General features: G+C 31.5%; 1 long non-coding RNA gene across 1 annotated transcript; it reads right to left on the reverse strand.

Annotated features, from left to right (window-relative positions):
* Positions 1 to 286: 286 nt before the first annotated feature.
* LOC134709740 (uncharacterized) lies at positions 287 to 9,522 on the reverse strand. The gene is made up of 3 exons (XR_010106028.1): positions 9,390 to 9,522; positions 7,357 to 7,801; positions 287 to 1,103 (listed from the first exon to the last, which is right to left on the reverse strand). It is a non-coding gene; the product is annotated as an uncharacterized LOC134709740 (long non-coding RNA).
* Positions 9,523 to 14,202: the final 4,680 nt, after the last annotated feature.

A 14,202-nucleotide genomic window follows, 5' to 3' on the forward strand; every position in this document is an offset into this window, starting at 1 on the left:
GTTATACATTTGATAAGATGCCATTGACAAGATTACATTACACTATCTCGTATAATAACACCTTTGACGCATCAAAAGACTAATGTTTTATTGATATAAACGCAAAGGAAATATGTTAATGAATTTTCTTAGACATCCTTAGACATGTATTTTGGTATCATCACTTTATGATACATTTTAGAATTTATCCTTACGTATTACACGTTCAAATACATCACTTTAAACTTGAAAAAGAGGCTGCAGATACAAAATGGATATTCAAACTTATAAGTCAATAGCAACGCCCAACGCCATGGTTTAAAGTTTTTTTTTTAATTGATAGTTTAGTCCTATGATATTTCAAAAAACAGAACCCTGAACTCAATGGAGGCATAGTTATCATATCAAGATAAATTCATTGGTTTAAATCAGTATCAAGCTGTAAATTATTTCATGCCTTTTGAATACTTATCAAATGGGGCCTGTGTTCAAATAAAGCAATTGTTGTCAAAATTATTGTAATTGTTAGTTTATTTAAATTACAATTTTAGATATTCTTAAATATGTTATACTTTGTAGAATTTGGGAAAGTAATAAGTTTCATGTAGAAATAATCATTTCATCTGTTGAAGATTTGTGTTGACCTCTAAATAGTTGTCATTCACAAATCGGTTGCTGTTTCATAGATTTATATCCTTCATCTTCTTGTGATTAAACTAAACGGAAAAATACAAACGATACATACAAGTATCTAAGTAATTTAAAACAAACAATAAATAAATAAACAAAAAACGTAATATAGAATCGAAAACAGAGAAGGGTCAGTGGAATCAGATGAATAGATAACAATACGAAACAGATTGAGAACAAGTGTTTTCCGTGTCAGATAATAAATAGCATCGGTCCGGAGCTATTGGAAAGAGCTGTCGTCGAAAAGGGCCCTCCCCCATGCACGGAATCTCTTCAAGTATTGTTTCTCTTCGGTTCTTTTGTCACTGATGCAACGATCTTTACAGCTATCGTCGTCTTTGTGTATTATCTTTCCTTTGTAGATACCACTTTAATGTGTGCTTCGTATGAAACTGGATATCAATGCTCTTCTCTTATACTTGCTTCTTATCCTTCTGAAAATATATTTAAAGTTTCAAACAGTAAATGTATTTCATATTCGTAAAATGTTATAGACATGATAGAGAATTGAAACATGGAATGTGTAAAAAAAAAAAACAGACCAAAAAACAAAAAAGCAGAAAGTAGCCCAATGCTGCCGATGGGTCTTCAAAGCAGTGAAAAAGTCTGCACTCGGAGACGGGTTGCAGCTTACCACCAAACAGATGTATATTTTACTAACTCAGCGAAATGAATGCCACCCTATACTTCCAAGCATACAAATGAACCAATATTTAATAAAAACAAAACGAACAGAAAAAAGCACCAGACAAACATCGGAAGAAAGGCTCATGAAGTTGTGACAGACGCGAAAATGTCGTGGGATTAAACATGAAATGTGAGATCTGAACCATCCCATTTAACTCTAGAAAATGTGGAATAAACCATGACACAGCAAGACGGCCAGTAGGTTTACTAGTAGTTCGAGTCAATGTTAGAATAGTTAACAATGGGAATTAAGAAACATGACAATGACATACATAAATTAACTAATGACCTCTACCTGTTATATTTAAACATACTAAAACAATGTATTGATTTTTTTTTGTAATATGCTTGCATGGGCATAACAATCAAAATTGATTTGTCAAGCTAAGCTTCTTAGTGTTCTTCCAGAAACCCACGAAACAATAACGCATTAACAAAAAAATGTGTACAAATTGAAAAGACTTTTCGAAATTAGTCACTACCGTTCGGGATTTTTTTTCAATTCAATCTGAATGACAATAATGTTATATTGCAACAACAAAAAACGATAATAAATGATCACAAATTCTTTCCAATTTTGTTTTGTATAATTACAGCAATCCAAAGACACTGCTAATAACTCTCAATGACAGTTTGATAATGTTACGAGATTAATTTGTTTACAGTGACTGTACTCTAATGCTTTTACGTAAAACAAAGGAGACAGTTGAGACGTAAATATGTAAGGTACGAGTTCTTTCCACGCATTTTTACAATGTAATCAAAATATTAAATGCATGTATTGGAGGGTCTCTCTGTACAAACTATGCAATCTTTCTAAAGCGAACGCCTTCGGATAATCTTCCCAGCATACTTTTATATAAAAATTAAGAAAACGTTCAATCTACCCGTCGCCGATCGTCATGAAAATTGATTATAAAAGGGTTGATTGTGTCTTTGCATTTGCTAATTACTTTACTGAAATAGGCGTTCTCGATTTTTCGTGAATCTAGGTTTCAATGTCAATTTTAAAATCTGGCCCGTTTTAATTTGTTAGGAAATCAAACAATGTTGGTGTAACACAGTTTTATGCATAGAAGGAAATTTCAGTTTATCTGTTGCGTTGTATTGAAAAAGATTGTATTTAATGTCAGGAACATCAAGTGCTAACTAGTTCAAATATGAAATAAAGCGATTATGTTATCCAATATAAAGGAAAACTACTGTATGAATTCCATAATGTTTGTTCTCGACTGTATTGGTCTTTACTATACCGATATGGATAAGTCTGAAATTCGCTCGAAATTACTTAATGCCAATCTGACTTGACTGAACTGTCTTGGCCTTAATCTAGACCATACTGAATAGTCTTAACTCATTCTCCTCTTGTACTCGACCTTAACTTGACCATAGTACTTATGGCCTGGCCAATCTATTTCTATTTTATCTATCCTTAATGTGTAAATTACAATAATTTATTCAACAATACATCATTTTCTGTAAGAATGAAAAGACAAGCATGCCTGAAATTAGTTATGTTGAAAATTAATATAAAAAGAACACAATTCCAGATATTGGAATATGAATAACATGAAATACTTAGTGAGGCAGTAACTCAAACAACCCAAGAAACCAAAAGACACATTTACGCATTTTACATGAATTATTGAATTTTACATTAAAATTGAACTATCTTGTGTATAAAAAAGAAGATGTATGATAGCCAATGAGACAACTATCCACAATAGACCAAAATTACACAGACATTAACATCTATAGGTCACCGTACGGCCTTCAACAATGAGCAAAGCCATACAGCAAAGTCAGCTTTAAAAGGCCCCGATAAGACAATGTAAAACAATTCAAACGAGAAAGCTAACGGCCTTATTTATGTAAAAAAAAATGAACGAAAAACAAATATGTAACACATAAACAAACGACAACCACTGAAATTACAGGCTCTTGACTTGGGACAAGCACATATATAAATAATATGGCGGGGTTAAACATGTTAGCGGGATCCCAACCCTCCCCTAACATGGGACAGTGGTATAACAATACAACATAAGAATTGAATCGTTTTTACCATATTCAACAATCCTCGGTCCAAGTTATTTCCTACCCATTCTTTGCCTTGGCGTTTTAGTTCCTAAGTTCTTACAGAAATAAAATCTCTGAAGAGAAATTGTTAAAACCATTTCAATTGAATTTGGCAATTAATCAGAGTCTGATAAAATTTGCAGATAGTTCAATTAAATGGATATTAAATGAAAAAGTATCCCTATTCTATAACTAATAAATTTCATATACATGCTGTTGTTGATTATTATTTATTAGAAGAATTGATTGAATAACAGTCAGACAGTCAGAAAAGGTCAAGATTGATCAAGACTTGCTATGTGTTTGCCTATTCCACAAATGGCTAGATGTTAAAGTGGATGGTTTAGATCACACAAAGCATGTTTATGCTTGTCGTTTTTAAGCGCCTGCCCCAGGTCAGGAACCCCTAGAATTTTAAGTCGTGTTCATTTATATATATACCTCGGAGTGTGTGTGTCATCTCTTGAATAAGTAAAACTTAGCATGTGTCTAACATGTTTATCCAAGTCAGGATCCCTAGTCTTTTTTAGACTTGTGTATTTTTTTAATTTAGGTTCATTCATAGTAAGAAACGGTGGAGTACGGTTAAGACTTTATCAAGTGAATAAGGACTGGTCAAGTAAAGGTCAAGTTCAGTCTGCTCAGTATTTTCCAGACTGCAGTCAAGTAATATCGAGAAAAATGCATACCAATGCCGATTGTTCGAGTAAAAATCAGTACATTCGAGTACACATACTGACAATTTCAGACTTAAATGATTTGTAGCACTTAATTATTAGTGAATGTCTTTTCTTTGGGTTTTTTCCTTTTGGGAGATTTTGTGTTGATGGAAAGTCTTTGTAAATGCATTCATAAATTTTCTAAAATTGTGGCGTTTTAGAGCATGGCATATTATTATAAGACCCTTTTTATAGTTGAAAACCGTATACATTCTTATAGAAAAACAAAGAATATGGGGTATTCATTCATGAAACAAATCAGTTCCTGCACAGGAAAAAAACTTTCATTCAAGTTTATCCAAAAGTGTTAAAAAAATGAAATTCTTTGATTTCCACCAAAACAATCTAAACCTACGTCAAAAATATATTTCAAATGTGAATGCAAGGAGTTGTGGTGTATTTGTCCATTAGACATTAACACAACGACATTTATTGACCACAAAAAACAAAGCCGATCCCAAAATCTTTCAAAAGACGTTCAACTATACTCTTAGAATAACAATCAAATGTAATTATATACATCTTCATTAGAAATGTGTCGTACTTCAGTACGTCATAAAACAAGAGGAAGTGTTTATTGTGAAATTACATCGATGACATTTGAATCACAATCTATCTCAACGTCTTTACCTTATAAGAAAGATGATACCAAGGGATAAAACAAAAAAAACTTAGGTCATACCGACAATACCGTCGTGGTAAAATAAAATATATTGTCGTACATACAATACCATTGTGGTAAAACAAAACCTTTGGTCGCACAGAAAATACCATCTTGGTAAAATAAAAACTGTATCTGCACTGCTATCGTACAAACAGAAACCATAGATCGAACAGACAAATAGATAACAGCTCACAAAACACTACGAAGAACACTGTAAAAGACTATTTATCGGTCTCAATTGATGCTATATTGTGATGTCCACACTTGAATGAATTTAGCTTATTTGCTATCCATAGCATCCCAAAATATTTAATAGATTTTTCATATTGTATTTCATTCTCTCAAAAACCTCCAATGAAGTTTGTGACATCAATTCATAAGATATCACTTATTTTTGGGTATACATTTGTTCTATTGATGTTTTTTTTTTAAATCTGAGACACAGATTTGGAGGTCAAACTGTGTTGTATCTATAAGAATCTATAAAATGTTTTGGGATGCTATGAATATCAGAGAGGCTAAATCCATTCAAGTGTGGACATCACAATAAAGCAACTAATTTCATAATGAAATTATCACAGTTTAAAAGATTAATCTGTCGTCTTTCTTTTTTTACCTCATTTTATAAAATTTAAAGAAGGATGAAATGATTTACATTAGTTTAAAATTGTCTGATTGGGAGTAAAAAAATCTTTGTATTGTGTTACCTTCAGACAACAAAAAATCAATCATAAAAAAAGTATGCTCGTAGTTATAGAATTTGTTTATGATCTTTGAATGACCCTGTATAATTCATTGTATACATTCTTTCAGGTTTTTGTGAAGATATAACAGAACGAATGTCGTTTATCATTTTAATGGAAAACATTTAAAATATATAAAACAGGATTTATATACATTAGTATTCTGAAGACTAACTTTCACCGAACTCCTTATACTGTTGCTAGGTCATTTAAGTTATATATTCATTTGACATAGAAAGCCAAAGGGTTGATTTTGACAGATACATACTGCTTTGGTTTACCACGAGTTACTTGACAGAATTAGTTCACGAAGTAATAAAAGACTGTCTATTGCTTTATGTAAGTAAAATTGATTTTGGCCTAGTACAAGGGACAAAGCGAAAAAAACTATGTAATGTACCTCTTTTCGGTATTGTAACATTTTTACTGTCATATTTGGACTAAATTTAAGTCCGAAATTAAACGTTCAAATTAATTACTGAACATTCATCTTATCATATTTTCGAAAAACTATCATATTCATCTGATTTCAAGAAAACCTATCCTATACAGTTCATTGTAAGAAAAAAATGTGATATAGAGCTCTATCTCATAATAAGATATGCAGCTCGTTCACAGGAAAATCCACCCAGTACGTTCCCTAGAAAACCTAGCCTATGTCAGTTCTTCTCAGAAAATCCACTTAAAACGTTCTCTAGAAAAACCTAGCTTTTGCCAGCACCTTCTCATAAAATCCACTTAACGCGTTCCCTAGAAAAAGCTAGCCTATACAAATCCTTCTCAGCAAATCCACCCAACACGTTCCCAAGAAAACCTAGCCTATACCAGCTCCTTCTCAGAAAATCCTCCTAACACGTTCCCAAGAAAAACCTAGCCTATACAGCTTGTTTTCAGAACACATATCCTATTATATATAACTCCTTCAAGAAAACTTAAACTCTTTTACTGCTCGTTCCAATATCAAAAATATATTCCCTCACAATGAAAAACATGTACAGTGCATGAGTATAGCAACTATCTGGAACACAGAAATAAAACGTCGTACAATTTAGAAAGCAAGGTCAAACTGTGTTTGCTTCTATTGGACGCTAGCTAAGATAGGAACAGCTATTGTTTGCATACTGTCCCTTGAGAGAACTATCAGGACCAGAAATACTCTCTACAGGTTTCATGAAATATCGTCATGAAATTTAAATGAAATGACATCTTTTATGTTAATCAAATTTATTTCATTTGTGTTACTTTTCAGTCCATTTCAAAACTTTTTTTGTCAGTTTTGAAGAAACTTCAAGACTTAATCAACATTAATAAGACTGAATGAACTGGTCAGCGATTGTTATATGATTTGTGTCGGTGCCTGGGGACATTAGGGTCCGAAGAAGAACTGTCTGGTCAGATATAATTTATTCTTACATCAATCATTTTATTATACACAAAAGGTGTACAAAACGTATAATATTAACACCTTTATTCTTTTTGGTATCTATTATCGGTCATTTTTTGGCTAATGTCAATTTTATGGAAAAAGCCAAAGCTTGCAATTGAAAACTTCGGATTGAAGCCATATGGTTCAATTGTGGGATAAAAGCATATATTTTATTGTTATTCCAATCGCTATAAATAGATGCAAATGCATGGGACGACGCTATGTAATTTTGTACTACTAAATAACGAACATGTTTTTTCAGCAATATTCATATTTTCTTTTGTTTATAATATCCTTTCGCTTAGATAACGGTGACGATAATGGTAATTTTCGTCTTTTATATAATTGATAGACAGATATTTGTTTTACCTTAGATAAATCCAAATGGCAACCTGGACCAACTTGCAAGTGGGCCGTTTGGTATACTTCGGAAAGGTCCTCTACCAAATTGTCTTCTAAAAAACAGATTATTATTCAAAAGATTCCCTCTAGGCGCTGAAGATCCACCACCACCTCCTCCAAACGATGATTGTTCAAATCTATCACTTGCAAATAATCCTGATCCAACTCTTGCATTCGGTCCGAAACCACCACTAAAACGACCAAGAAAACCCGTATTTTGAATCCCAGTAGGTGAACGCCTTGATGATGTAGACGTTCCTGTGGCTGTCCTATGCGCCACTGCAACTCTGTTACACACAAGTCGTCCAGTTCTTGTCCGTGCGCATCTTGTAATGGTGGAATGGTTACAAAGTGCTGTGGTCAGTATCAATAACAGGACGAATAGACGTGCAACATCCATATGATATTGATTCTTGAAAAAAAAAATGAAAAAAAATTAAGGTTACTATTGTATGCAACTGTCATACATGTGAGCGATTTAGCTAGTTTAAAATCCACTATTTTTTATATAAAGAAACGCATGTACCAATTCAGGAATATGACAGTTGTTATACATTTGTTTGATGTGTTATAGCTTCTTATTTTGACATTTGATTAGGAACTTTTCGTTTTGAATTTTCCTCTGAGTTCAGTATGTTTGTGATTTTACTTTTCACATAGACAAAGCATAACACAATTTAATCTTATAATTATTCAGTCTTTCAATTTTAAGCCAAACCATGTTTTAAAATAAATCTCGAATTTTCTGTTATTCATATTCATACATTTATTCCAAGCAGATGACAAAGGTAAAACACTGAAAATCTTGCATCAAAAGTACTGGAAATATTCCTTTAATAAAGTACTCATACAATCATTGCATAAAACCCTTCCCAAACGGCCATGTATATTATTTAAAAATATTAACAAAAGGTTTACTGACTTTTATTAAATATTAAGCTTTCCCCGAAATTCATTTGTTTTAACACACACCAAAATGACGATTTCAAACTTTATCAAAGAGCATTATATCGTACAGATTAATGGACGTCCGTATCCGAGCGTTCTACGATACAAGTTGAGAGAGCCATGACTAGTTGGTCGTCAACCGCTAAACATATTGTAACATTTCAAAATAAAAGAACACAAATATTATTAATGATAGAACCAAAGTTTTTATATCTAAGATTAGAATGTAGGAAATGATAGGATTTGTACTAAAAGTTATTTCAGTTTGTATTTTACGTAAGTATTCATGTCGACGTACTATAGAAACTCATCTCATTTTTATATAAAAAGATAAATATTAAAATGAATCGCCTATGTTCTACAACATCACAGTAAACCAATGTAAAATATGAAAATATATGTCTGGTAATTATTGTCTTTGAAATGGAAGTTAATTCATTGTATCAAAACTTTTGATTTGATTTGCATTGGTGTCATTTTTAGGAAATGCAGACGGAATATGAAACAAGTTCAAAGCAGGGTTAAAATAGCATTATCATATTCCAGTAGGAAGCGTAAAATATTATAAAGTATACATTCCAAGTGTATGAACTTCATATTCTATAACCATTACCCTAAAATCCAACAAGAACATTATGTATCTCTTACTAAGCTGAAAGCCAAATTATATGATATGTATTCCATTTCAAGAAAAATCATTCATTAGATAAAAAGCGAGATGGTATCAATATTACTTCGAAAGAAATGTAAAGAGCGCAATAACATGTCCTTATTTTATGTATAGTGCACTTTTATATTGTTGCTAAATAGTTTAAGGTTGTTATTTCGACACTTTTATGATATTTTATATTCCAGCTGCGCAATGTTTTCGACAATCAATTTTCGCATTGTGAGTGATAAAAAAATCCACAAATGTTGGTTATATCCATAACTGAAATTCAAACAAAAATAACATACAAAACCTCAATGATACCAATATGTATTGAAACATCAGAAAAGTGTAAAAGCCAATGATTATTAATACTTAGGTGTTAGAAAAATTGAATTCTTACCTGTTATACACGGTCTATTTTGTGAAGAAAAATCAAATATCACCTGAGATTGTAATATTGAGGCGACATCGTAGTTTTTCTGACATTTTATACATAAACATGTCGTTTTATACTACTGTTTGACGAGTTATCCTACTATATCAGTTTATAATCAAATATTCATATTCATTTTGTTTGACCCTAAACATGTTTTATTACAAGGTAAGACTTTTATTGGTCTATATTGTTCTAAACTTATAATGGGAATATTGAAAGAATTTTCTTGTATTTTACAAGGGCGGTTTTGTCATACGTTTTAATTCATTTAGGTTAATATAATATTTCCTGTTTGTTTTTGTTTTTGTTTTGTTGTATTGGATAAGTAATAATATAACGGATTTCTTTATGTCAGGTTTTATAATGATCAACATTAAAAACGTATAATTAGAAAATTACAAAGGTATAATAATGACATAATATTTCATTCATTAAAACACTCCAATCTACTCTTTGGGATGAATAATCTTCATGTTATTGAACCTGACAGACAAAATAAAATAACACATATTGGTTGAACTGTCTATGTGCCAAAATAATGACATTAACCCATTTTTAAAAACATCCAACATCACATGATTTACGTGTGAAAATAAAAAAATTTAAAAAATTAGGCGCTGGTGAGAATGTTGTTTGTTTTTTTGTTTTTTTGTATTCATTTTTTCACATAAACTTGCACAGACACGTGCTTTATTTATACATTGATGTTTGCCAAGACCAAAAGCTAGCCATTTTTTTTATCTTTTTAAAAATAAATTAACTGCAAGTAATAAAAAATATAAAACATGTTAGATATACAGAAAAAGATGTATTGAATCACCTGACTTATATGTTCACTCCTATATGATATTGGTTTTATATTTAAAAAATAATGTTTTCCGATTTGAACCAATGATTTTAGCTTTTGATTGATTGATCGATTGATACCTCCATATCATTAAGATTGAACAATTTATATCATACGAACATTATCCCAAACATTACACAAACATATTTACATATTCTAAAAACAAACAGCTTAGTATAACACCAATAAAAAAGAAACATATATATTAACATGAATATTCAGCTGCCCCCTAAACACAAATGTTTTGAAAATCAACTATCTTGTAGAACGTTTCTCTTTAATTTGTAAAAGTGATGAACAGCGTTATATGAAATGCTTAAGTATATCCGTATTAAATAAGTTACACAATGAGCAGTTAAAAAGTCGTCATCTAGTCCTTATTTTAGATACACAGACACTGTAAAATTTCTATCATCTCGTCTCTTCACGATATATATGTTGCGTACAAGATGTAAGTTTGTACAATTTGTACACGGTTTTTGTTCAAGTTATAAGTTTTTTGACACATACCTTCTTGAACCAGCTGATAAAATTTTATCTTCTAAAATGTATCAGTTTAATGTCTTAAATTCAAATTTATATACTTCAACCTAACATTTAGTGCTTTTCTCTTTGTCCTTAAACTGGAAAGGAGGACACCTGAATGGTTTAAATTTAAATTTTATTTTTCTCCTTATACCAAAATCATATCAATAAAAAGTCTGTTTTTGGTCTTACAATATTTTTGTATCAATGCTCAGTATTAGTCTATATCATGTAGTTATATGAAAATGTAAATATGACAGAAATATACAAAATAAAAAACTGTGTGCTTGCATTATCCATTTTTGTTAAGCGGATCATTAAACACTAATAACTTGTAAAAACATTCTTGAATTTGTACACATTAAAACTTGTACACAACATATATATGTTATTGTTCCTTCAGACAAAGTTTCAGATGATATTGTCTTTATGTGTAAATCGTACTACTACGAGTGTCGAATTAAGAATAAATAAGCACTTGTGTAATCATACAAACAAAAACATGTCAATTGCCAAGGCTGAGATTTTGGCGAAATATTTTATATAAGTCCTTCATAGCTTTAATGAACATTACACTGAACAGCCAACCTGAGGACTTACCTTGTTTGTATTGGATACCTGGAAGCTTAATTGCATGATCTACGAAGCAATTGTTAACTATACTGACAAAATTGTGTCCGAATGGAAAAGGAGTATTTTTACAAAAAATAATGTGAAACTGTCTACTCACGTAGTGGTATTAATCATATATGGATTCTAAAAAACGTCTTGATAAATTAATATACCACCATTCCCCATGTGAAATTTAAAAATATAGACTTAAAGAAAATAATTTACAACGATAAGTGACTTTCCGACTTGGAACTTTCTTTGAAGTTCGACATTTTTGTTATTTTACTACTTTTTTTTTTAAATTGGTAGCATACGTTATACATTTATTACTTTGGGATATCATACGGCATATTTGTTAATGGGAAAGAAAGAAGTAAAACATGTTACACAGAGGAACAAGTGATCAGTATGTTGGAGTTTCTTCTTGATATCATATTTGTGGAATTTGGAGGTAAACTTTTTTTTTAACAAATCGTCAGCATTCCTGTGGAAATGAACTGTCACCTGCCGACATCTTCTGATTTTCATGTGAGTCAGAATTTGTTCAGACGCTTGTCAAAAACAAGAAGATAAAAGAAGCCATGGCAGATCATTTAATTTCACAGTCAGATATATTGATGATGTGCTTTGCAAAAAAGATCCAAACTTTCCTGATTGTGTTCCATTTATACAACCAGAAATTAAAGGAAAAACTGTTTCCTCCATTCATTTCTAAATTTATACCTCGATTCAATTTTGAAATTGATCCATTACCTAAGAAGAAATACACCAACTTCACCTTCATATGAGAAATATATTTTATAACTCATTCGGTATTCAAGAGCTTGCAGCTACTACTCCGACTTTATGAAACGTCACCAGTGCTTGAACAGAAACGCAATAAACTAGGATAACGTCAAAGAACGTCTCGTAATTCTTTTTCTAAAAGGTTCATCGAAAGATACCAAGACCTTGTTGATCTATGTTCCGTATCAACTTCACAAATAATACATTATGGTCTTGCAGTATATCATCTTAATTACGTGTTGTAGTGTTCTTTTATTTGTAAAAGACTGTAAAAGAAAGAAACTATAAACATCATTTAAAAAGATCAGCGAAGAAAGACATTCAAAATACATCAACACAATTGAAATCGACAATGACTCAGTTACTTGGATGGATGGACAGAACATATACTGAATACAATGATCAGTGCAATACAAGATCTGCATATCTACTCCCACGATTTTTAAAAATTAGCCTTCCTGATGAAGGTTGATCCAGAATATCGCTTCGGACGCATGACATTTTAATATGTTGTGTCAATTTTTAACGGTGTTTGGTATATTTCTCTACTAGTGAACTATCAGTTCCCGAGTGTATAATTAACATAGTATAGTCATGCAGCACTTCGGTACTGACATGATGCATAATAAACCTTTTAAAGTCAGCTAAAAGAATTTGACATCATAAATAAACAAGTGTCCACTTCCTCAGGCAAATGTGACCTTGATTTGACTATTTGTTCTTCTTGGTCAGAAAGCTCTTGAACTGTTTCGTTTCTTATGCATCCTTGGCTTTCAAATATTCGGCATTAAACGTTATGACGAAGGAAAATCCAGAAAATCGCGTCCAAAGCATGCAATTTATAAAATGTTGTTTTAATTTTTTTGGTGTGCGAAGACTGACCGCGGATCATATGACATTGGTTATTTGTATCGCATATTAGTACTAAACATCTTTCTTGCAAAGTTACTAGCTAGTCCTATGTCCCGCATAAATACGCAAAGACAGTTTTGTTTGAACATGCTGTGCCCGAATTTCAATAAGCATCTTTTGTTAATAAGATTAAGATACGTAAGATGGTTTATTATTTCATGATATATTAATCTTCTCTCTTACATTTACATGTTCATAACTATATATTAATCTTACAAAACCACAACAACCACTGGATCGATGCCACTTCTGATGGAGTTTTAATTCCCGTAGGGTATCACCAGCCCAGTAGTCAGCACTTCTGTGTTGATATGATATATCAGTGATATGGTCATAATTATAAATTATCGGTCTGCAAAAGGTTTACTCCTTTGAAATACTAAGGATGTTTTACCCCCAGCAATATATTTCCTTAGCTTAATTTGAAAAACTTAAGAATGTTTGGGTCTTGAATGCTCTTTGACTTCGTTCCTTACGTTGCTTTTTTGTAACTTTTTTTTATTCGGGCGTGACTGGTGAGTCTTTAGTAGACATAAAGCGCGTCTGGCGTGCAAAATTTCAATTCTGGTATCTTTGATGAGTTTCTTTACACCCAGTTTGTCGAAAAATGTAAAAACACAAAAATACTGAACTCCGAGAAAAATTCAAAAAGGAAAATCAAAAATCAAAAGTCCAAACACATCAAACGAATGGATAACAACTGGCACTACTGGTGGAGTTTTTCTCCAAAATTGTATCACCAACCAGCCCAGTAGTCAGCACTTCTGTGTTAACATTAATTATTATAGATATGGCAATAATTATAAATTATCTGGGTTTTTTTTTAATACAAAAGGATAAGATTTTCTAGTGTTTTAAGATTAAAATCCAGAATAAAACAATATGAATCAAATGAATTTTTATATTGCATACAAAAATAATAGAGCAAATGCTTATAAAAGATTTTGGTCCCAACTATACATACAATATTTTCGTGATTTGTTATCATATATACTTTAAACAAATTACTGCAGCAAGCATTTGATATTTGTATTTTGCCTTATGTATAGACATGCATGCATTGTTATGATAAGAGCGGAGTGACTGTGTTAGTGG

The sequence above is a fragment of the Mytilus trossulus genome, chromosome 3 (assembly GCF_036588685.1).
Source record: "Mytilus trossulus isolate FHL-02 chromosome 3, PNRI_Mtr1.1.1.hap1, whole genome shotgun sequence".
Lineage (NCBI taxonomy): Eukaryota > Metazoa > Mollusca > Bivalvia > Mytilida > Mytilidae > Mytilus > Mytilus trossulus.